A 24,049-nucleotide genomic window follows, 5' to 3' on the forward strand; every position below is an offset into this window, starting at 1 on the left:
GAACAAAAAATGAAAGATCAATAAGCCATCCTGGATTTACAACAAAGAGAACTCAATTTACGCATACGTAATTTACCGGAAAGACTTGGGGGCACCAGAGAAGATATCATTAGATCACTGGCTGAAATATTTCATTTAAATGTACAAGAATTGAATGATGCAATAAACAAGATATATAGAATTCCTTTATCAACACGGGTACAGAAAACAAAAGCCAGAGAGATCTTGATTTCCTTCTTTGACATCAGGATGAAAAATATTATCATGAAATTCCAACTGGAGAATCAACTGAGTGTCAATAATACACCACTGATAATTCTCAAAGACATCCCACGTCACCTGATTGAAAAGAGAGCCATATATAAAGACTTTCCTGAATTGCTAAGAAATAAAGGAATAAAGTACAGCTGGCTGTTACCACAAGGCCTTACCTTTACTTACAAACAAATTAAACATGCTATCACTTCACTGGAAGATGTTGAAAATTTTTTGACAAGAAAAAGTGAGCTGTCAACTCAAACTGTTGGAATACAAGAAGAAGAATCAGCAGCCCACGGAGCTCAGGGTATTGACTGTTCCAGACAGGAGACCACCTCAAGAAAGCAAGTGAATGGCGATAGAAATTCCCGACAGAAGAAAAAGTATAAGAAGAAAGGCTGAGAAAGTTGGAAGAACACCAATTTGACTTTTAACATGGGAAAAGTGGGGGGTGGAGGAAAAATATTATCAATATGATTTTTTAGTTGGGATATATAAGGTTGTTTTTTTTTAAAGATCTATACAAATTATTTAGAGATGAACAACTATAGGGAATTATGCTAAATGAGATTTGTATCTCTTTATTTTTTAAATGTTTTTATTTCTCTTTCCTTCTTATTATTAACATTATATGACTATTGTTTACTGAAAGTCACCAGATAAGGGGAAAGTATAATATGAATATGATGACTTATAATGAATTAGAATGTAAGAATGCAAAGGAGATTTTAGATATTTTAGAGAGGGAAGAAGACGGAGGGGAAGTCAACTATTATTAATCGTATATAAATATTGAAGACATACACATAATATTTTTTTAAAAAATTTACTATTTTTTTTATTGATACAGAGGATGTATGGTTCAAATGATATGTAAGCTATTATTGAAAAACAATAAAAATATATTTAAAAAAAGAAAGAAAATACCAAGATCGCGGTCACACAGCTCGGATAGCCTACAAGAACTGATATCAGTGCATGTTTGTCCATTATGAACCAAAAGGGAGACTGCAATCGAGTAATCAGAAGGAGATGAGCAGTGCAATCCTAAGGGGCGGTGGTGGTGGCGAGCCTGGGGACAGCATAGCCACGCCACCTCCTGAGTGGCTTGCTGGCCTGGCGCAGCAAGCCAAAAATGTAATTTCTCCCAAACCACATGAAACTGCTCTATGCAGTTTCATGAAGCTGTGCCACCATTTTTTAAGACACAAGTTCGCTCCGGCAATAGGGGAATTCCCAGGGCAACATGGCTCAGGGAGCTGACTAAAGTCAGCCCTGCTCCCAGGAATACCTCCTTTGGTGTCGGCATGAGCCCTTGCGCCAGAGAAACGCTGCTGCTGTGGCTGCACCGGCATCCATGCATGGCCCTGCCATGTGGCTCCCCATCACCGGCATAAGTGGCCCTGAGCCAGAGCTAGTGCCCATTTAGCCGGTGCAAGGGTCACACCGGTTCCTAAGGCCATTCAGCTCCACCTTCAGGATTGCTCTATGAGACTGGGAAACGGCAGCCATGAAGGAGCTAGAAAACATCCTTAAGTGTAAGGAGTGACCAAGGTTAACATAATTCATACTATAATATTCTCCATTACTATGTATGGATGTGCAAGTTGGACAGTGAAGAAAGTTGACAGGAAGAAAGTAAATTAATTTGAAATGTGGTGCTGGAGAGAGTTTTACAGATACTGCTGGATCACCAAAAAAACAAATCAGTGGGTTCTAGATCAAATCAAGCCTGAATCTCTCCCTAGAAGCCAAAATGACTAAACTGAGGCTTTCATACTCTGGACACATCACTGAAAAAGACAATAATGCTAGGAAAAGTTGAAGGATTGATGGATTGACTCAATCAAAGAAGCCATGAATCTTAGTTTGCAAGACCTGAGTAAGGCTGTTAATGATAGGACGATTTGGAGATTGTTAATTCATAGGGTTGCCATAAATTGGAAGTGGCTTGACAGCACTTAACACACATCATCAATCTTGTCAAAAGCAGCCATATTTAAACACTCTAACTGGAGCTTAAAGCACATGGCTGGTGTGTGGCTTCTCACCAGGATTCCCCTGAATCTTGCCTAGTCACAATCATACTTTTTTTAATTTGCTAAGATAATTAGCTGGGAACAGACGATGAACACACAGCCCTTATAAGCATTTTTACCTAAAAGTCACATTTGATCTAATGAAACGTACTTCCAAGAAGGGGAAGCATAAGTCTCAAGAGGCCATTTTAAAGATTAATTTTGCTTCCTGTGATTTAATAGTGAATATTTAAAGGAACAAGAAATGTGCTCAAGGCAGACAGAAAGCATTTATTTGCATCTAGTGTAGATGCTGTAATGAAAGGATTTTCTGGGAGAAACCAAGATACAGGGAGGGTTGCCTGTCCCAGCACAACCTAACGAACCTTTCTACCCTTTAATAGTCCAGCCAAAAGGAAGGATGCAGCTGTGGCTTCTTCCACTCCCCTTTTTGTCTCACTGCTGACCCTCTACAAAGCAAAAAACATCCTGATTGCTCCAGCAAGTTGGAGCATGGGCAGGAGAACTGAACCTATGTACTCCTCCATAGCCTTGGGACTGCTAAATTGACAGGAGGATTCTCTAGACCACTGGTTCCCAACCGGGGGTCCGTGAACCCCAGGGGTCCGCGAGAACTAAATTAAGGTCCGCGAAACAAAGTTATAAACCCATAATAAATTAATATTTTCAATTAAAAGTTCTCTATTATAAAAATATATATTCAAATATTATTCTAAGTTTAATGTTTAACTAACAGTTATGATTAAAGTTTATTTTCAAATTCTTGGAATTTTTATTTTGAACCTTGGGGTCCCTGCACTGAACAAAAAAGTCCTAGTGGCCCCTGGTCAAAAAAAGGTTGGGAACCACTGCTCTAGACTGTAAACTTGGGAGTCCTAGATACATACCATTTAGTAGCTCCAGAGATGTGGCTACCAGGTTCTAATCAATCCAGCTCAAACCGCAAAATAACGTTGTCAAAGGCTTTCACGGTCAGAGTTCATCGGTTCTTGTAGGTTATCCGGGCTGTGTGACCGTGGTCTTGGCATTTTCTTTCCTGACGTTTCGCCAGCAGCTGTGGCAGGCATCTTCAGAGGAGTAACACTGAAGGACAGTGTCTCTCAGTGTCAAGTGTGTAGGAAGAGTAATATATAGTTAGAAGGGGGTTGGGTTTGAGCTGAGTCATTGTCCTGCAAAGCATTAAAGGTAATGTGCTAATCATTGTCCTGTAAGTATCAAGATAATGTGCTAATGAGGGTGTGGTATGTTAATGTGGAACCATTGTATCCTGTTAACAGATCACTTCAGGATACAATGGTTCCACATTAACATACCACACCCTAGAATAGAATCATAGAGTTGGAAGGGACCACCAGGGCCATCAAGTCCAACCCCCTGCACAATGCAGGAAATTCACAACTACCTCCCCCCTCCACACCCCTAGTGACCAGAAGATGGCCAAGATCCCCTCCCTCTCATCATCTGCCTAAAGTCACAGAATCAGCATTGCTGACAGATAGCCATCTAACCTCTTCTTAAAAACCTCCAGGGAAGGAGAGCTTACCACCTCCCGAAGAAGCCTGTTCCACTGAGGAACCGCTCTGTTAGAAAATTCTTCCTAATGTCTAGACGGAAACTCTTTTGATTTAATTTCAACCCGTTGGTTCTGGTCCGACCTTCTTGAGCAACAGAAAACAACTCGGCACCCTCCTCTATATGACAGCCCTTCAAGTACTTGAACATGGTTATCATATCCCCTCTCAGTCTTCTCCTTTTCAGGCTAAACATACCCAGCTCCTTCATCCTTTCCTCATAGGACTTGGTCTCCAGACCCCTCACTAACTTGGTTGCCCTTCTCTGGACACATTCCAGCTTGTCTACATCTTTCTTAAATTGTGGTGCCCAAAACTGAACACAGTACTCTAGTTGAGGTCTAACCAGAGCAGAGTAAAGTGATACCATCAGTTTGCGTGATCTGGACACTATACTTCTGTTGATGCAGCCCAAGACTGCATTTGCCTTTTTAGTTACAGCATCACATTGCTGACTCATGTTTAGTGTTTGGTCTACTAAGACCCCAAGATCCTTTTCACACCCACTACTGCTCAAACAATCCATCCTATAATTATGCATTTGATTTTTCCTACCTAAATGCAGAACTTTACATTTGTCTTTGTTGGAAGTGCATTTTATTAATTCTAGCCCATTTCTCCAGCCTGTCCAGATCATCTTGCATCTTGGCTCTGTCTTCTACCATATTTGCTACCCCTCCCAATTTAGTATCATCTGCCAATTTAATAAGCATCCCCTCTATTCCTTCATCCAAATCATTTATAAAGATGTTGAACAACACAGGGCCCAGCACAGAACCCTGAGGAACTCCACTAGTCACTTCTCTCCAAGTGGACGAGGAACCATTAACTAGCACTCTTTGGGTACGATCTGTCAACAAGTTGCAGATCCATCTAACAATAATAGGATCTAACCCACATTTTCTCAATTTGTCAACTAGAATACTATGTGGAACCTTATCAAAAGCCTTACTGAAATCTAGATAAACTATGTCTACAGCATTCCCCTGATCCAGCAAGGTAGTAACTTTCTCAAAAAAGGAGATAAGATTAGTCTGACATGACTTATTCTTGAGAAACCCATGCTGGCTCTTAGTGATCAGATCCATCCTTTCTAAATGCTCAAGGACGGACTGTTTGATGATTTGTTTGAACACTTTCCCTCATTAGCACATTATCCTGATACTTACAGGACAATGATTAGCACATTACCTTTAATGCTTTGCAGGACAATGACTCAGCTCAAACCCACCCCATTCTAACTATATATTACTCTTCCTACACACTTGACACTGAGAGACACTGTCCTTCAGTGTTACTCCTCTGAAGATGCCTGCCACAGCTGCTGGCGAAACGTCAGGAAAGAAAATACCAAGACCATGGTCACACAGCCCGGATAACCTATAAGAACCGATTGCAAAATAACGTCCACGTGTGTTAAGTACAGAGAAATATCCAAGATGGCAACAGTTGCAGATGCCATTCTGTACACAGAACTCTCAGCAGGACCCATTTTGAACTGCTTTTCAATCTCAAGCTGTTAAATATTTCTGTGTACATTTCTTATGGAGAATAGGTATGCATGTATATAAGTGCCATCAATCACAGCCGACTTATGGCAACTTCAGCAAGGGGCTTTCAGGGCAAGTGAGAAGCAAAGGTGGTTTGCCATTGCTTTCCTCTGCAGAGCCTTCCCCAGTGGTTTCCCATTTAAGTACCGACCCTGCTAAGCTTCTGAGATCTGGTGAGAACAGACTACATCATGGGGCCTTCCCTCCCTGGGGAATAGATGGGATAACTCAAATACCAAGTTTGTAAAATCCTGGCACAGTGTGAATTTATTGCATCTGTGATCAAAAGTGATTTGTTTCTATTACCCATCCCTGCAGCATTGCCTTGCTGATCTTACCATTCTTAGTCCCTACACAGCCCCCTCCCACACATACATTGCATAGTTCTACACCAGTGTTATTGTCTATGTAATTTCAAGGGTTTACAGGCCACACATAGCAGATTTCACCTCACACCTCCTGACTTTGGGGACCTTACAGCACCTGTCAAGCATTCCCCAGGTCAACCATCATTACGACTTATTCCAGGTTGTCACTGAGTATGAGAGAGAAAAATCAAGGGGCAGCAGCTATCATCAGTACAAACACAACTGTTGCCATGCAACAGTCACAGTGCCACAATTAATGCTTTTCAGAATTTGCTGCACTATGGAGCTATTTACATAGCTGGATGCTAGAACACGTTTATTTGCACAGAGCTGTCACTGGCTGGTATTCTCAATTAGCATGCGTGCACAAATCCCTATACATACGTATCTAGTCTGAGGTTTTTTTCCGTTTTGTTCTGAAGAATGCACACACACCAACAGAGATCTTTCCAAAAATATCTGAACCCTGATGGTAAGTTTTAGGGTAGGGACATGAATTTACACACAGCAGGATGTAATAGTTCTGATGGGTCTGGGGGAGATAAACCTGCAAAGACATTGTTTTTGATGTTAGGTACAGACCATTATCTTTAATTGACTTTCGTCCTTATTTATAGAACCACCACTTTCTGCTTTGCACACAAAACATACCAGAAACCCTATGCTGGCCAATGGCCATAACAATAAATGTATAATGTATACCAGAAACCCTTCCTTTCTTTCCCCTTCTACAGGAAAAAAACCCAGGATACACGCATCTTCCCCAGCTAGAGAGGAGAAAGAAACAGCTGTTGTGTCTCAAGAAATAAATAAATGGATCAAATCACCATCTTCTAGTTTACTCCCACCCCCACCCCAGTTCCTCACTATTCAGCATGTGACCTTCCCTTCTCTATTTAGCCCCTTGGAAAATCAGCTTGACAGATCATAAGTTTACAGGTATGTTTTGTACCTCAGAGGCACAAGAAGCAGAAGCAGAACAAAAGTTCAAGGCTAAGTGTTTCTGTTCCTTTCAGATCACTCTAAGAACCACGATTATAGCTCCATAAAAAAACAACACAAGACATCGCTATAAACTTATAAAACCCAACCCTGGATTTTTTTTTTCTTTAGCAGGGAGACAGCTCTCTCCTGTGCTTTCCAGCAGGCATTCTCAGCAGCAGCAGTCTCAGCAACTCAAGCGCAACAGAGATGGATCTTGCCCCTCAAATTCAGAAGGCGATGGCATCCTCTTTTAGAGATTAAAAGTAACTGGTCAGAATTTGCCACAGGGCAGACATTGTTCTGAGTTTGGGCTGCACAGGCTTGGGAGCAATAATGATTTCCTTTGTCCAACAGCCCACCCTTCCTGTGAGCAGTAATACAGAACTTTCCATAGTGTAAACCAAAAACTTGAGCATCTAATTCAAGTTGTCCCCCTCCCCCAAAAAAATTCCAAACCCACAGAATTGAGCCTAGACAGGCTGGGGACAAAAAAAGAAGTTTTCTTTAGTTAAAATTAAAGGCATTTTCACAAAACATCACCCTTTACTCCAGAATGAATTATTTGCTGTTGTGAGAGCCAGTGTGGTACAGTGGTTAAGAATGTCGGACTCGTATCTGTGCGACCCAGGTTCAAATTCCTATTCGTGCCATGGAGAACACACTTTGGGCCAGTCGCATGCTTTCAGACTAATCTACCTTGCAGGGTTGTTGTTAGAATAAAATGGAGGAGAATTATGTAAACTACTTTGGGTCCCCACTAGGGAGAAAGGCAGGGTATAAATGGATGAAATACATAAAAATAAATAAGTGTATTGCAAGACAAAGTGAAAGAAAGCCACTTTTAATTGAGTAGGAACTGTAGCCAATGCAGGTCCCCCCCAATTTATGGAAATGCAAAACCAAACAAAAGCAATTTGTGTCAATTATGAAAACAGCCTGTGTGTTTTATTATGACTTGCGTTTTATGCAGGCTGGTTAAGAGATCAGAATTTCAAATGCATTATCTGCACATCTGCTGCGTGTCCCACTCTTTCCCCCAAGAAATGCAGTGCGACTGCAGCTATGTTGTGCCTCTGCTGAGAACACACAGGAAAGTATGGCCAGAAAAAGGAGTTTAAGTATCAAACAGCATGTAGAAAGAAAGGTTCTTTGTATATCATTCTGAAAGAAACCACAGCCAAGCACTTAATGCAAGGATAGCCACTCCTACAATTCCCTTGATTTCTGTTGTCTCATATAATTTTGGATTAACAAACTGCATGGGAGAGTAAAATATGAGTTTTTTTTGGTACCAATTCACACTCACAAGAAGCCCAATGAACTAGTTGGTTTAATTACAACAAAGGCCACAATTTTAGTCTTTTAGCCCTTCAGAGTATGCATTTCTGAAGTGTTATAACATAAAAAAATAAATCTTCACTGTCTGAATCCAAACTATCAGGACAGGTGCCTTGGCAACCTAAGTACAAGTGAACTGGATCTGTGCATTCTCCCTCCTTTTCAGAGCCTTCTGTTCTCCCTCCCCCCACACGTTTTCACCACCAGCTGTGACGCATCTAACAGCCTTCTTGCGGCTAATTGAAAAACGTTATCATTCAGTCCATCCCTTTAAAAACGGGAGATTTATCATGCTGAAACATTAACCCACGTACTGCTTTCATTTCAAGGGCTTTCCACAATGGCCTTTGCTAATTTTTCTGGTTATCAAGGACATTTGGGAGTTTTCCTCCACCACCACTACCCACCTTGTTCTTGCTGCTGATAGTACAAGCACAACTGACTTACAGCTGGGCTTCATGGAAGAAGCCATATAGCTCTGCACAGCGACTTTCTAAAATATAATCACAAATATGAGCTGGCAAGCAGATGAATTCACAAAAGGCTTCCTGAAACCTCATGCTTTAAAACATACCGTAAATCTTCTGAACACACAATTTAACTCTCCGTTCCAAGGATCATTCACTTTACCAGGGATCCCCAATGTGGTGCCCACCTACACCTTTTCTGGTTCCCACCAATTATTTTAAAAAGTGGGTGGGGCTTTTGCCCAGCGGGGCTTCTAGAATCAGAGTTGGAAGGGACCACCAGGGTCATCTAGTCCAACCCCCTGCACAATGCAGGAAATTCATAACTACCTCCCCCGCCACTCCCCCGGTGACCCCTAATCCATGCCCAGAAGATGGCCAAGATGCCCTCCCTCTCATGATCTGCCTAAGGTCATAGAATCACCATTAATAAGCTGATAAGCTGTGTGAAATAAGCTTAAAGCAATATGTTAGTTTTAAAAGGCATCCCGTTAAGCAGTGCATCTGCCTGAAATGTTGAAGAGTTAATACTGGAGGTATGCATAACCTCACTCCCTGACATGTGATGGTTGGCTCCGCTTACTAAAGCAGTCATTTTGTGGTTGCGCCCTCCACTTTGTCAGAATTCAAAAGGTGCCCTATTCACCCTTGGGAGATCCATGTAGCCAGACACCCTATACCATAGACATGGACTGTGGTGTTGTACACATAACTGGGGGGCACTGATGGTACAGGGTCTAAGAATGGAGCCCACTTATCCAGATACCCCTACACCACATTCCATTGCTGACCAAAAAGTGGCAGTCCTCAAACACAGAAGTTTCAAGGAGAGATGACACCCTGGGTTTGCTGAACTTGAGTTCATTCACAAATTCAGAACAATGCCTCCCTCCCCAGAGCTAAATAGGGACAAAGGATCTTATCTCACTACAGATGTTAATTTTCTTCCCCCAAGTATTTCTCCCGTTCTAATTACAAGCTGATTACATCTTGCATTGTACTTTTGCATCCTGATTATTTTCTTTAAAACACCCCCCCACTTCCAGATAGGGATATAGGGACTCTATTCTTACTTGTATCTGAGGAAAGGGAACTTTGACACTCCAAAGCTCAGGCTTATATCCAATCAAAATACCAAAGAACAATTCTGCTACTAAAGGTCTGATGAGATTATCCCAAGGGACACAACAGCACCAACATCATTATTCAATGGTAACTAAGCTATATACAGTATCAAGAATGTAGCTTTTTATCCAGCTGCATATGCGCGGTACCCAAGTCTTTATTCTCGTCTCATGTAATTCAAGGCTGCTGGCAACTACAGTTGAGATACGGATTTCTGATTATACCATTATACCAGAGACCATTGTTGGACTCTGTTTATTTTTTTATATACTGAAGCTGCCTTGAACTAAGAGGAAAAGGTGGAATATAAATGTTGTAATAAATAAATAAATTGACACAAGGTGACATTGATCCAGCATTTCACATGGTGAGAATTTCTTCTGAAATGTGCTGAGGTCAGATTCTTCATATCCTGTAGAACAATTAAAGCTGCAGTACTGCAGGATCTGATAAATCTTACCACTGAAAGCACATTCAGAAGAATGTGCTTTCTCAGAAAGAAAGTGATGGGTAAAACACAATCTTGCAGAAATATTACCACCAGTTGTCATTTTAGTTTATAAAGCTCATAATCCAATTTTCCCTCATTTCCAGAAAGCAGCTAACAAAGCATACAAATATATTTAAAAGGTAAAGGTCCCCTGTGCAAGCACCGGGTCACTCCTGACCCATGGGGTGATGTCACATCCCAACGTTTACTAGGCAGACTTTTATTTACGGGGTGGTTTGCCAGTACCTTCCCCAGTCATATCCCTTTACCCCCAGCAAGCTGAGTACTCATTTTACCCACCTCGGAAGGATGGAAGGCTGAGTAAACCTTGAGCCGGCTACCCGCAACCGACTCCCGTGGGGATCGAACTCGTGTCGTGAGCAGAGCTTTGACTGCAGTACTGCAGCTTACCACTCTGCGCCACGGGGCTCCTACAAATATATTTAATCAACAGAAAAAGCTATCCCATTTGCTACAACACAACTGCAATTCATGTGGGGGGGGGGTGAGTACCACTGGCATCATTTCCTTAGACAATAGATTATATGACCGAAAATTAAAGGTGGCCAGAGGAAGAGTAAAAAATGTCACTGAAGGGAGGCTGTGCCGCACAAATACATTCTGGCATTCACAGATATCCACTCAGCAAAACCACTTTCTACAGTGGGATATCCAATCATGGGTACAAACACAGAAGCCCACCCAGGCATGCCATTAAGCTAGAATGGAACATTTTAAAAAGACACGCTAGAAACCAGTGCTTTGAACCATTCAAGTTTTTCACAACAAAATTTATTAGAAGAATAGTGGTTCTGAAAAGTCTAGCATCCAGTGAAAACTACCATACACGTTACAGTTGGGAATGTGTTTTCAAAATGACATGGCCAAAGAATACAACAGGGCTGTTAACCCTTACACATGCACAACGAGAGAATCAGCGCTTTTGACATACAATGCAAAAAAAAATAAATGGACCACATGAATTAAAAATTTATAAGTACTTATCACATACATTAAGACACAGCTTATTTAGTCCAGTCAAAAATCAGAACTGCATTAAAATTAATGTAGTGCAATCAAACCAAAAACCTTAATTTGTGATCATAAGTGCTCTACTACATAAAATGTTGATCATAGCAAGTAACAAAAAAGTTCAAATCACACAGTACAAAAAATCTGTAAATAAATACAAACTACAGTACAAGAGAAATATTAAATTATACAATTCCGTCAAACTGTAAACAGTATATTGAAATGAGGTCCATAGATTAAAAAGGGGGTTCCTGCTTTATTTTTCCATGACACTTGTACTTTTAGAGGTCTGTGAAAAATGCCATTTTTCCATATTCTATATAAATAGAACTTTCGAAGGTGTAAAGCATCAAATAATAGAGCAGAAGCACTGCTGACACCCAGATAAACATGCTGGTGCAAGCAGCAAATTTCATTTTAATGTGTTGCACACACTATTGAATGTTCAGCAACAAGGGCCACCACCACAGGTGTGAAATGCCAGCACATTCATAATTAGTGCCTGGCACAAGAGGTGAGACACCTGATCAGGGCCACAGTGAAGGAGTGATTGTCTGCCCCCAAAACATAGATGCTGCTGCCAATTATTTGAAAAGTTTACACTGTTGCCATAAAACACCAACTTTGGCAGAAGGGTTACTAGTAAACTCAAGCCCACCTGGCCCATTGGCTTCCATCACAGTGGCCAGTGCACAGAATTCCTAGAGACATTGCATAACTAGAATGTAGAGGTCAGACATCCAAGGGCCAGTGCTCAAGTTTAAAAGTACCTAGGATGAAAGAGAAACCACAGCCACACTGAGAAGCTGCTGCCCCTGGACCATTGACAGAGGCAGCCAGGAATGTATTTGACATTAGCTGTGCTGGCTTGGTAGTGGCATTTTTAAATATATACGTTTAAGATTACATATATAATATATATGTATATAACATAATACACATACTATATATAGAAATTTCTTACAATACATAATCAGGAACCCCCATGCGATCTTGCTCAGTAGTTATAACTGAATATACAGAATGCCACTACGTGTCTGAGGCACTGCGTGCTGGAGAGTAATATGCAGCTTTAAAATCCGTTTGGCTGAGTTATACCTGGATACCTGAACTGAGTTTAAGTTGACATTCATCAAGGATGTGCTACCAACACATCAAAAGAAAAGCAAAAACAAAATGCAAGTCACTGCTAGGTTTAAGAATAGTGTACAAGTACCTGAATTGAGTGAGGGTAGTGTGTAAACTGTCCCTGAGGGTTTTCAAACAGTGTGTGTACAAGCTGGAATCCTAAGCACGTTAGTTTAAAACTTACACTGCGGACTGATAAAATACCAACATCTGACAATTTAACAAGTGGAGGTTAGAAAGAGTTATGAGCAAACACTCAAAACGTATTTATACATGTTTAAGCAGCAGTAAGCTGCTGTAAGCAAAAATCCCATGGCTATAACCACCAAACGGGACTCAGAGAGGTTGCTGTCTGTAATCTGTTTTTCTGATGCCGGGGCATATGACAGCCGCCATCTACCCTCTCTCAACAAGTAAAGAAATTTCACCTGCTAAAGTAGAATGCACCTAGTTACAGACTAGCAATTCAAGATAACATTTTTAATGAAAGACTTTCCTATTACATACTAAAATCCCTTAAGATTACTAATGCTGGTATTCTAATCTAGTTAGTTTTTTTTTAATTTCCCCCTTCATTTAACAAATATACCATTCCACAACTTAAACATTAAGATCCATTTTCAGTCCTCTGATGTAAAAAGCATGTCAGTGAATTTATATTAAAAATTTACATGGTAAAAAGGCTTGAATTTCAGCCAAAGATTCTAAATACTGCTCATTCCCTGAAGACAAAGGGAGAGAGAGAATCCCTACCCATTTTCCTAGTGATATACTTTCAAACTGAGCACTACACAATGGTCTAAAACTATTCTTCATTGGGAAACTTTACTTCGCCTCCCCAACTTAGATCCCAAATCTTAAAGCCCTGAAAAGGTCTACTGAAATGTTTATTTAAAACATCAGGCATGCATGCCCAAAAGCTGCCTGGACATTATAAAACTGGTATTTATTCTCAAAGACATTTTACTATCAACAGAAATTATTTGACCTAAAAGCAAATCAATCATCCTGGATTGAAACTTTTACAGTACCGTAGACTCTGAAGACTAGATAAATTAAGACTAGAATTGTAACAGTAAAAGTGCTGAAAGGTCCCTTTTCTGATTTTAAAAAATCCCAGGTCAGAAGTGTTTTAATAGACTGTGAGGGTTATTATTCATTTTTCTATCAAGTCTGCAAGTTTGAGGAATGTAGCACCAAATATGGGGTTACTTTAGAGGCTAAGGTGGCATGTCCATAATTTTAGAGTGAGAGTAGAAATACTTAAGTCAATTTTTTTACTAGCTGGTGAAAATGTCTCTTTTTCACCAAGATACATTAGGTATATACTGTATAACAAGGGGGGGAAAATATTGCCTGGGGATTTTTAGACACCATGGAATTAAGTAAGGATTGATTTTGTAATAGGGAATAATTATTTAGTATTTTACGATGGATGGTATTCAGGACATTATCTGAATAGGAATAACTTTGCAGGACTGAAAATGCCCTATGCCTATGACAAATCTAAATATCTGTAAGGGAAATGGAGACTACAATGCCTGAAAGCTTGTAGCTTTCCTTCTGTGTTATCTTGAGTGTACACCTATGGCTAATTTAAGTATTGCCCACAGGGTAAACCCTTAAAAGATAAAATTACAATTCCTGCTTCTTCCAATTAAATTGTAGGCTGTAACTGCAAAATTACTGACTACTACAGGATGATTGTTCATTTACTATCTTCCAACTCATGACAAGATATTTCTTTGCCAAACTTCCACAATGAGAGTGAAGAGCCAATTTTTATCTTTCCTTGTCCACAGTCCCTATTACTCCTTAAAACCCAAAGAAGACCCACTAGTTGCTCAACTCCAGTTTCTGGTTAACCTGGTACTACTTCGCCCCTTCTGCCCATTTCACCCACAACCCCAAGAAGCAAAATACCTGCAATTGCATCATCTTTGTCTCCCTACACTTTCTTGTGTAAGGACCAGCTGGAGGGGGGGAAAGTAAGTCTTTAATGCATTTCTAGTGCATTAGAACCTCCACCACAAAGCCAACTTCTATTTACATTCTTAAGCTGCCCAAGATCTATATGTGCTTCACAAGCCAAAATTTAGCCACCTCTGGTTTATACCTTCGCAATTTACCAAAATGTTCACCTACCACAAAACTCAGCAGTTTCATTACATTTTAGCAATATAAACTGCAAAACTCTGGAACAGTAAAAAGCATTTAAACCACACACTTTCCAAGACTAAAACAATGCATGAAGACTAGAGAGAGATCATGATTATCCCCGTAACACACAATGTAATCAAGCCTGTAAAAGTTCTTAATAAAGTTTAAAAGCAACTGGACAGCCAAGTAGTATAAAAGCCACTAGCTATAAAGTGTAATTTGCAGACAGCAGGCAAATTGAAAAAGTTCACAATCCTTTAAAAAAACTGCGACCCTGAAACCGCAAGAGGAAAAAGCACAAGATACCTGATCCACATCAAAATATGGGCACCCTAGGACTTCCTAAAAGAATCTCTTTTGTTTGTGTGAGAGTTTTTGAACACATTTTTATGACCTTTTCTGCTGAGAACTATGCAAGTCCTTCACGTGGTCTTGGCTAGCAGCTGAATTAACCCTACATTTGGGGCTGAAGGGGACAGCTTTTTATTTAAGTTTCCATTTTAGAGCTCCAGCAAAGTGTGCTGGAATAAGAAAGGGGGTGCTGGTAAGTACTTTGCAACCATCTATTCAGATGTCATGCCTTTACCTGCCTCTTACACAGTTAGATGGTTCATGATAATTTTATCCTAAATTGATTACACATTAAGGATTAGGAATCTGCTTTCCCGTTACCAAAAGAATTAGTAAATGGAATTTTGACACTAGTGTATTTAATGTAGGGAGAAGTGCTATAAGTAGCTTACCAACAGAACACAGATATGCCACTGGTGTTAATGGTATCAGAATTATAGTCATTATTTGTAAGTGTATTAAAAATACAGTTTTCTATGAAACAAAACAAATCACTCCTGACGGTTTCTGAATAAGATGTGCGTCCATTTGAGACCACAACTGCTTCAAACTGCCCCAAGCGTGTGAATAAGCTTTGGCTAGAGCCATTAAGGAATTAAGCTGAACAGTGCTGCTGCCACATTAAAACATTTTATTTAAAAGTTTTTTTAATAATTAAAAATGACTCCATATTTGCATTAGAAAATTCAAACTAAGCTTTCCTTTCGGAGGCAGAGCAGTAGTGGAGCAGCTGAGGCAGTATGGAGCAGTCCTGGGGCCAGTTAGAAGAGCATTTGGCTGATGTAAGAACAGGATTTCAAGCACTCCAGCGGGAGCCTTCTTTCAGTCATTTTAAGAAACTGGGGAGCTTAGAGGGGTTTCTACAATAAAGGCCAACAGTCCAGACCCTACAACTGCTATTCTTGATAGCTGTACTGAAAAGAAGGCAGCCTAGGGCACTGGAAATGAGGTTTTAGAATGGCTGACAAAGAGGTAATAGTGTATCTCAGATCTCCAGAATCTCAGGAAAGTACATTTTACAGGTCTAAGTAAAAAAAAAATTGATACATTTTCTACACACTGGGCTCGCTCCACAGAACTGTACGATAATTAACTCCACACTAGTACCCCTACAACACTAAGCCTTACTCATCTGTATAACCTGCTGCAGCAAAAGGTCACCAAGCAACATCTAAATTCCAGTACGATAGTACACTTGATTTTAAACGTTATACACACACACTCTAACATTAGTCTTTTAGGCTGGGAGTAGAGGGAGAACCTATCCTTCACAATACCTGTCCTGAAGAAGCAGAGGCTGTCACAAATATTGTTCACAGTTTCTGTTTGTCATCCAGGTGCAAGCTGCACCATCAACAGATACACTAGAATTCTAATACACCAAATATGAACCCTCTGGAGTGAGAGAAAACGAGTGTTCAAAAATGCCCAGATCTTTCTCCCACAGACCTCACCATTTCTGGAGGATTGCACTTGTCTAACGTTCCCTTAACATGTTTCTCAAAAGCAGTCAGGGAAACAAGGCCTAAACCCCTATCTCTTGTACAAATTACATGAGCATCCATTTACTGGAAACAGGAGAGAACAAGGCGTCTCTTACAAAGACAGCAGCAAACCACATCTTCCCACACCAAACTATGGTCAGTTGGGGATTTTGGCCATGCAAACTTCTGGTCAGCAGAAAATTAATCATGCTAATGGATAAACACTGATTCCATTCCATCTACATTTAAGATGCTCCCAGATACTACTCAAAGCTACACCAAAGGCGCCTATCAGAGCAGTCGGATTTCAGTGGGTCACTGAGGGATCTAGAGTGAGACACCAGCCACAGGATGAGCCACCTTGGAGAGAACAGGTGAGATGAATTCTTAAAATAAAGTTTAACATTAAAAAGGTGCACCTGAATATTACAGACTAAGTTTACAAAACCTACAATAAGGTAAAATATATATTTATATCTTTTGAATATTCAGCAGCTTTTGTTTATTTTTGAGAGGCTTCAGAAATTTTAGAAAGGGACTACTAACTAATTTCAACCATGCGTCACAAAACAATAATGGCTATTTTATATTGCAATTACCAAAGTAATGCAATTAGTGCTTTAAAAATAACCTACTTTTTCCTTATTTTTTTTAAACAGAGACCTTTTGAGGAAATATGGTTGTTCCAAAGCTTCTGGGGATAAGTTACCTGAATAGGAAGTGATCACAGATATTAAATGTTATATTTCAAAGCTTTGCAGACAGGAATATTACAATCGTCAGGTCCCAGGAATTTAATCTGAGAAAATTAACTGTTTGGTTGTTTAATTCATTTTCTAACCAAAGCAAATAAGAATATGCAACTATCGTTATCTATTTACAGTTCTCAACCTACTATCTGAAATGACATATAAGTAGTTCTCTTTCTAAACTGCAGCATTAAAGGGTAGGCACACCATTTTTCTGCTGCACGATTGTCATCCACTTAATGATACACACAAAAAATATTTAGGTAAGTAAAATGAGCACTCCACATAAACTATGACAAGCGTTTACAGAATTCAACTCAAACATCACTTAAATAAAGACAGCCACAAAAGGTTAAACCTCTGACAGTAACTATGCAAGTGTTATACTTCTAGCTTGCAGCAACCATCTCCCACATTTTCAATAGCAGATGAAACCACAAATTTAAAACAGTGCATTTTTATTGCAATTTCCAGTGAAACTGGATTATATTGCAGAGTTTCTACACCACTATGGAGCTTTAAACAGGTTTCTGTATTGAGATGACAACTAGATAGCTAAGGGAACTCTGCTTTTGAGTATGGAACTACATCAAACTACCAAAAACAAAAGTCTAAGAACAGTAGTACAAAGCATATATGGGCTAAAAAAAGCCCTGTCTCTCTCAAGAATGAGAAGTGCATATTTAACATGACAGCAATGGTGTGCCTAACCTTTGAATACAGTGGGTTGCTGGGAAGCAATCAACCAAACAAGAAGGCTAACTTAATCGTCCCCAAATTCAAGCAGCAGCCCCGGGGCTATCTAGACCTTCTTCCTATGAACTGTAGCATCCACTTCCAGTCATTAACACAAGATACCTAATCAAAAATAACGCTTAAAGATGTCTCATACATAAATTCAATTGCCTCTTTTGGTTGTCCGAAGCAGGAGAATGGAGGTCCTATCAATCTTTTGCACAGCTAAGATCAAACTGTGCCTCTCTATCTGAAGAACTAGTGAGCCTGATTCAGTGAAGCTGCAAGTCCAGAAAGCTTTAAAGCTTAATGTAAGAAAACGATCAGATGCCTCTGTAACGAAAAAGATTGAACCGTAGATTGAGGAGTGCTTTGATGGTTATAATAGCTGTGAGTGTGTGCTAGCCCACTATTAAATAAACAGTGAATGAAACAAAAACAAAAATGCAGGATATGCAAAAACACTTCCTGCTACTGGCAACTGTAAGTATTTAAAAAGGAAACACCCATTGGGTGTTCAACCCTGACAGTGATACAGTTAGATAAAATGCTCGGCCTAAGCCAGATCAGGTTGATCTGATCATGGGTTTTATTAACATTTGTAAAAAATTTCTTCCCTGAACGTTAACATAGATCCTTCATTTATATGACTACTTATGCAGATCATTGAGGTTGTAATGTGTAAAAAATCAGTGTCGTTGTCTTTTGAGGGGAGGGGGAGTTGGACAAAGATTACAGTAAGTTATTATATTTATTCCCATCCCCCAGAAGAGTTCTTTAAACTACTTGGAAAAACCAAATAGTTTTGCAAACTCAAATTCAATCTGTTAAAAGCATGTAGGTCACAAAAAGCCATATTTTGTTAAAGTGAGGAATACCCTAATATATCATTCAGTGTACCCTGATGCTCCTGAATACAAGGAGTTTGTTGAGATAAGGCTACATCCTCAAGCAGGCAAGTCCAACTCTCACCTTTATAAAAGAGCAAACAAACAGTGAAGGTAGTGTTTCAAAGGAATTAACCAAATTAACCAAAGCCTTCTGAAGGTAGTGTATGTAAAGTTCCCACATCCCCTTCCCCACCCTCCCCTCCGGGTGAGCACTAAGCAGATTGCAAATGGTAAAGAAGTTGAATTTAAAAGAAAACACATCCAATTAAACCCAACCAACTGGGGTTATAACCACCAATCTCTGAATTAAAAAGACCAACCATTCTTTTAAAAGTTTAACTTTTCCCCAAGCCAATTGGATCCAAGAAGGAAAAAAAAGGTATGAAATCCAATTATAAAGCAACAATCCAGTTTTTGTTTTAAAAGTCTGGTACTAGAGTTCAAGGAAATGAGGGGAGTATGGGAAAACCAAACCCAATAAAATAACTGAAAGTCCATGCAGGCTCAAGAGGCAAGCAGTCCACTTCCATGTCTGCATTCTTTGTGAGGTAACTTAATTCTCTATAGAATATTAGAGAAACATGCAAAAGGCCAAAAACAAAAACAAAACACAAAAAAGGGCTCTAAGCCATACTGGGCCAGAAAATTTACAAATATGCAACATTCAGAGCACCCTTTCCCCCATGTCCACACAAGTCTCTGTTCAGCTAGCAAGGAGCATGTCCTGCACCCAGTGACTGAAGAGGAGGAGTTGGGCGCATGCAGCGGGAGTTGAACAATGCCATAGTGCTCACCCAGTCTGTTAAGTAATTGGCACTCTACAACATCCCTAATCATCCTTTGACTCATTCGTGCTCTGTGCTGCCTCTCCCTGGGGATCTATCTCAAGCTTTACAGAGACATCTTGTCCCTCCGACCTCATTAATTTCATTTTTTTCTTTGGAGGGTTTTTCAAAGTGCCCAGCCTCTCTTTCACTTTATACTCCAGGGTGCTATGGGGGATCCCATAAATACTCTGAGCTTTGGAGACACTCATTTTCCCACTCATCACCACAGAGATTGCTTCCTCCAATATCTCACTGTTGTACTGTCTGTATCTGCCTCTTTTCTTCCGAGGTTGCTTAGAGCCTGGATCTCCCTCCTGATCAGAGGTGGGATATGGCTGTCCAGAGGTAGATTGCTCAGCATCTGAGCCCCAGGAATCTGGTCCGGGATCCAGCAAGCTCCTCCTGTTTTGTTTTGGAAGGATAGCCCTTAACTTTTTACTTAGCGCGCTCTCCGTTTGTGAACCCATCACCAAAGAGCTGTAGCTATACTGGTCACCAGAACGGGACTCCCACGAAAGGTCCATGCCTCGAACTTGTGGTATCTTTAAATCCACAGGAGTTGAATGGCTCATGTCCTTTTTCCCATCTTGTTTAGTTTGAAGTGCCATTTTTTGAAAGGCCGAGTTTTCTGTAAGAAAAGGAAGGTCACTGATGTTGCTGAGTGCACCATTTCCCCTGAATTTCATGCGAGTGAAGTTGAATTCGTAGTGTGGTTTTGCCCAAGAAGCCTCCCTGGATAGTATCATGTGCTGTCCATGATTCTGCAGCCCAGACGGCCCGTGGCTGGCAGCTGTAGCATGCTGGTTTCTGCTCAGCAGTTCTTCGCTTATCTGCAGTGATCGAGCCAATGGAACTTTGAGAGATGTGGAGTGGCCAGACCCTTCCCTGGTTCCATCCTGCCAGCTTCTCGGGGGCACCCCATCACCACTCCGAAGTCCCTCTGCATGGTGCTGGCTGGGTCTCCCAGGACGCCTAATTGGATGGAAGGAAACTGATGTGAGCAGGACTTGCACAGGTAGGGAGGGATGGGTGAGGGGGCCACTCCTTTATTAGAAGGCCTTGCTTGGGTAACATCACTTTTGTGGGATTTTTATTATTTTTTTTATGTCTCAGCAGTCAGTTTTTAAAAAACTTGTTTGAAAACAAAGAGAAGCTTTTTGGGCAAAGAAAAATGAAACCTGTCAGCTGGTCTTTGGTTGGGTTCACAAAATCTTGGAGCAGAAAAGGCTTCGCGCAAGTGTCTGAAAATAGCATCTTAATTATAGATTAGAAATGAATAGTTATTTGCCAGAGTCTATGCATGACCGTGTTACTAGTGTGACGTTACCACTAAACAAGTACAGTAATAAAAGAGTAAGCCAAGTGACAAATGCAGCAAATTCAACACACACACACACACACACACCAGCCACCTGCACTTTTTATAAAATGATGAGAATTCTGGAGGGTATGCATTCACACTACATGCTAGAGTTGCTGCTCAGCATCAGAAGTGCTCAGCAGAACTAGAAGGTGTTTGCTTACCTTGCATTACACACTAGATCAGAAAAACTGAACTGTTCTCAAATAAAAATGCTACACAACTCTAGACTCCATTTTCTTTTAAAGCTACATGAGTTCCATTTTGTTTTACATATTCCAAGGCAGGAAGGAGGACTCATGGTGCAGAACTACTATTTATTATGCTATTTGTTTTCAAACTTTAGTAACCTGATTAATCAGAGCACGAGATAATCTAATTTTCAAATACTATTTTAATATCAGATAATCAATAACTTGCTTTATACACATTTCTTTTAAATCCTGTAAAACATTTCAACAAAGCATATTATACTTTTTATATATTTTGCTCCTACCATATTATCTTAAATAAAACTGTTCCCACCGTGAAGACAGCCTTCAGATGGGTTAGGTCATGGAAAAGCAGAGGGAAGAAACTATGTTGAGGTTTAGGTTTCCTTATCTTTTAGCAAATGTCCATTAGGCATCAGACTCACAAAATGTGAAGTGTCAATATGGAAACAAATACTCCATATAGCCTATGTGCTACATAGACTTCCTTGAACAAATGAATGAAAATGAATAAAACTCATACTAGCCTTGAGAAATAACCAAATGTCTAACAGCCCTTTGAGCTTTTATTACGTATTTTGGCTACTTAGCAGTAGACCAGTGTCCACATATAAGGAGAAACTGGCACCTTGCTAGATAGAGGGCAACACCCTCTTAGGCCAATTCCTCCTCTAAAGGTCCAAACTAGACAAGATGTTGGGAGTGGTAAACCATCACAAGGTCCTATAATTTAGACTGGGACCACAGTACACAGGAGCACCCTTTTCCTGCATGCGCTTTCCTGATTTCAAATGCCCCTTCAGAGCCACTATTGTGTTGCTTGGAGAAGAACACAGGTCACCTGTATATTTTCCCCACATGACTACATTTGTGGAAAGGGGAGTTAAAGGCTGGAAAAGCAGCATGGGAGAATGAGTTAAACTCTCCTCCTTGTGGCTCCAAGTCAAATCAGGGGGCCCTAACAGCGACTATTTACCAGTTTAAAAATGCTTGGTAGACTTGCTCACAGATCTCAGGCTTGCATCTAGTCTGACCTTAAGACTGAGTAAAAAATGCTGATTTTTTGAAAATGACCTTCAAAAGTCCCTAGAAGAATATGTATTTTTTTTAAACCACGTAATTTCAGAAAATGGAAGACCAGAAACTGTTTTCCCCCCCTTTGTGGGCATTTTTTTTAGAGTTCAGGAATTTAGGGTTAAACAGACGGCCCATAGTGAGGCATTTAATTTCTACCTTGTAGTTATCCTATAGTACTTTATAGGTTAACTGAAGCCAATGGCTGTCAGCAACAGTTATTCTGAAGTAACTAGAAATCCAACAACTTTAAGATGATGCCATTCTACAACTAAATCCAGCCACTGCATACTTAAGGAAGGTTAGCTACAACATTTTAAAATTCAGTTATGGCCCATGCATCCCACAGTACTATCCCAAATAACTTTTCTCCTAGGAGATTTCTCCTTACCAACACAAACACCTAAACGTATCAGGTTGATTTACCTATATGCTAGTAAGTAATATAACAGTACCAGGAATGCCTAACTACTTAGTTTATCATCTGGAAAATCTCCCTCAAACACAATTACAATTCTGACATAAATCTAATCAGCCACAACAAACATAAGCTGACAAAGTTATCCTATAACAGTTGTTTACACCACAAACTAATCAATACTGTGCAGTTCCTATTCAATCACCTTATTTGCTTTAGCTGCTTAGCCTGAACACTCTGATCCCTGAATGAAACATTCCTCAGCAACTCCCACATGACCACTTGTGGAAGCCCATACAATTGCCAGCAGGCTCACAATCCAGCAGGGATCAGAGGCAGGCACCATAAGCATGAACCAGTGCCTTATCGTGGGACCTATAGCTGCTACAATTTGCACAACTGCAGTAGTACTTTTTGAGTGGTCACAATCATGCAGATCACAGCCACCATTATGTATATCCCTCATGTGACGGCAGTGATTCATACAACTGACACACTACAAGATTCCTGTCAGAGCCTTAGTTTCCCTGATCACAAATTATTCCAAAGGCATGGGGGCTGAAGACCATCGTACTAGACCATAGCTTCACCTTTTAAAAGCTGGAAGACCGCATCTATATTCTTTGTATGTCAGCTATATGGCTAAATGTTTATAAAGCTCATATTATGTTTGACTAGACTTCACATTTGAAAAGTGGAGAAAATATTTTCTGTACATGTATATAAAATACTCTGAAGGGTTAAAAAACCACAGCCTATGAACACTGGGAGGAAGTATTTGACCTCAGTTTATTTTTACACTTGACTACAATGTTTTGAGCAAAATGAATACAAGAATTTCCCTTACCCATTCCCAGGAGTAGCGGAGCAGCCAGGTGAATGGCTCAAGGAGGCGCTGCCTGCACATGGGCTTTTCTTAGTAGACAGATCAAGCACTCCGTCTGCAGAGACATGAGAATCACTTGAGAGTAGGAAGGCATGGGTAAAACCAAACAAAAAAGAAATCTGGGTAGGTCTATATGTGGTGAAAGACACAAATTGTCCTCGGGGTCACTCACCCGGAAAAAAAAGACCCTCTCCACATTATACTGTTATTAGGAGAGTCAGAAAGGTTTTCCAAAGTCAGGACAGAAATATTTATGTCAGCAGTGCTAACTCCATGAATATTCTAAGAATGTAAGCAGGAGCCCAGAAAGTCATGTGAATACAGTGAGGGGGAAAAAGTATTTGATCCCCTGCTAAATTTGCCCGTTTGCCCTCTGACGAACAATTGACCAGTCCATAATTTTAATGGTAGGTTTATTGTAGCTGTGAGACAGAATAACAACAGGAAAACCCCCAGAAACCCAGAAGACAAAAGTCAGAGATTGATGTGCATTATAATGAGTGAAATAAGTATTTGATCCCCTATCAACCAGCCGGGTTAGGGTTAGGGTTCT

At 40.2% G+C, this 24,049-nt stretch overlaps 1 protein-coding gene across 1 annotated transcript in view; it reads right to left on the reverse strand.

Annotated features, from left to right (window-relative positions):
• Nucleotides 1-23,547, reverse strand: part of LCOR (ligand dependent nuclear receptor corepressor) — a 35,791-nt gene extending 12,244 nt beyond the window's left edge. Inside the window, exon 1 of the mRNA XM_056849294.1 lies at nucleotides 23,458-23,547. The gene's annotated coding sequence lies outside the window, so the exon portion shown is untranslated. The remainder of the gene's footprint in view (nucleotides 1-23,457) is intronic.
• Between the last annotated feature and the right edge of the window lie 502 nt (nucleotides 23,548-24,049).

Source organism: Euleptes europaea, chromosome 5 (assembly GCF_029931775.1).
Source record: "Euleptes europaea isolate rEulEur1 chromosome 5, rEulEur1.hap1, whole genome shotgun sequence".
Taxonomy (NCBI): Eukaryota; Metazoa; Chordata; class Lepidosauria; order Squamata; family Sphaerodactylidae; genus Euleptes; species Euleptes europaea.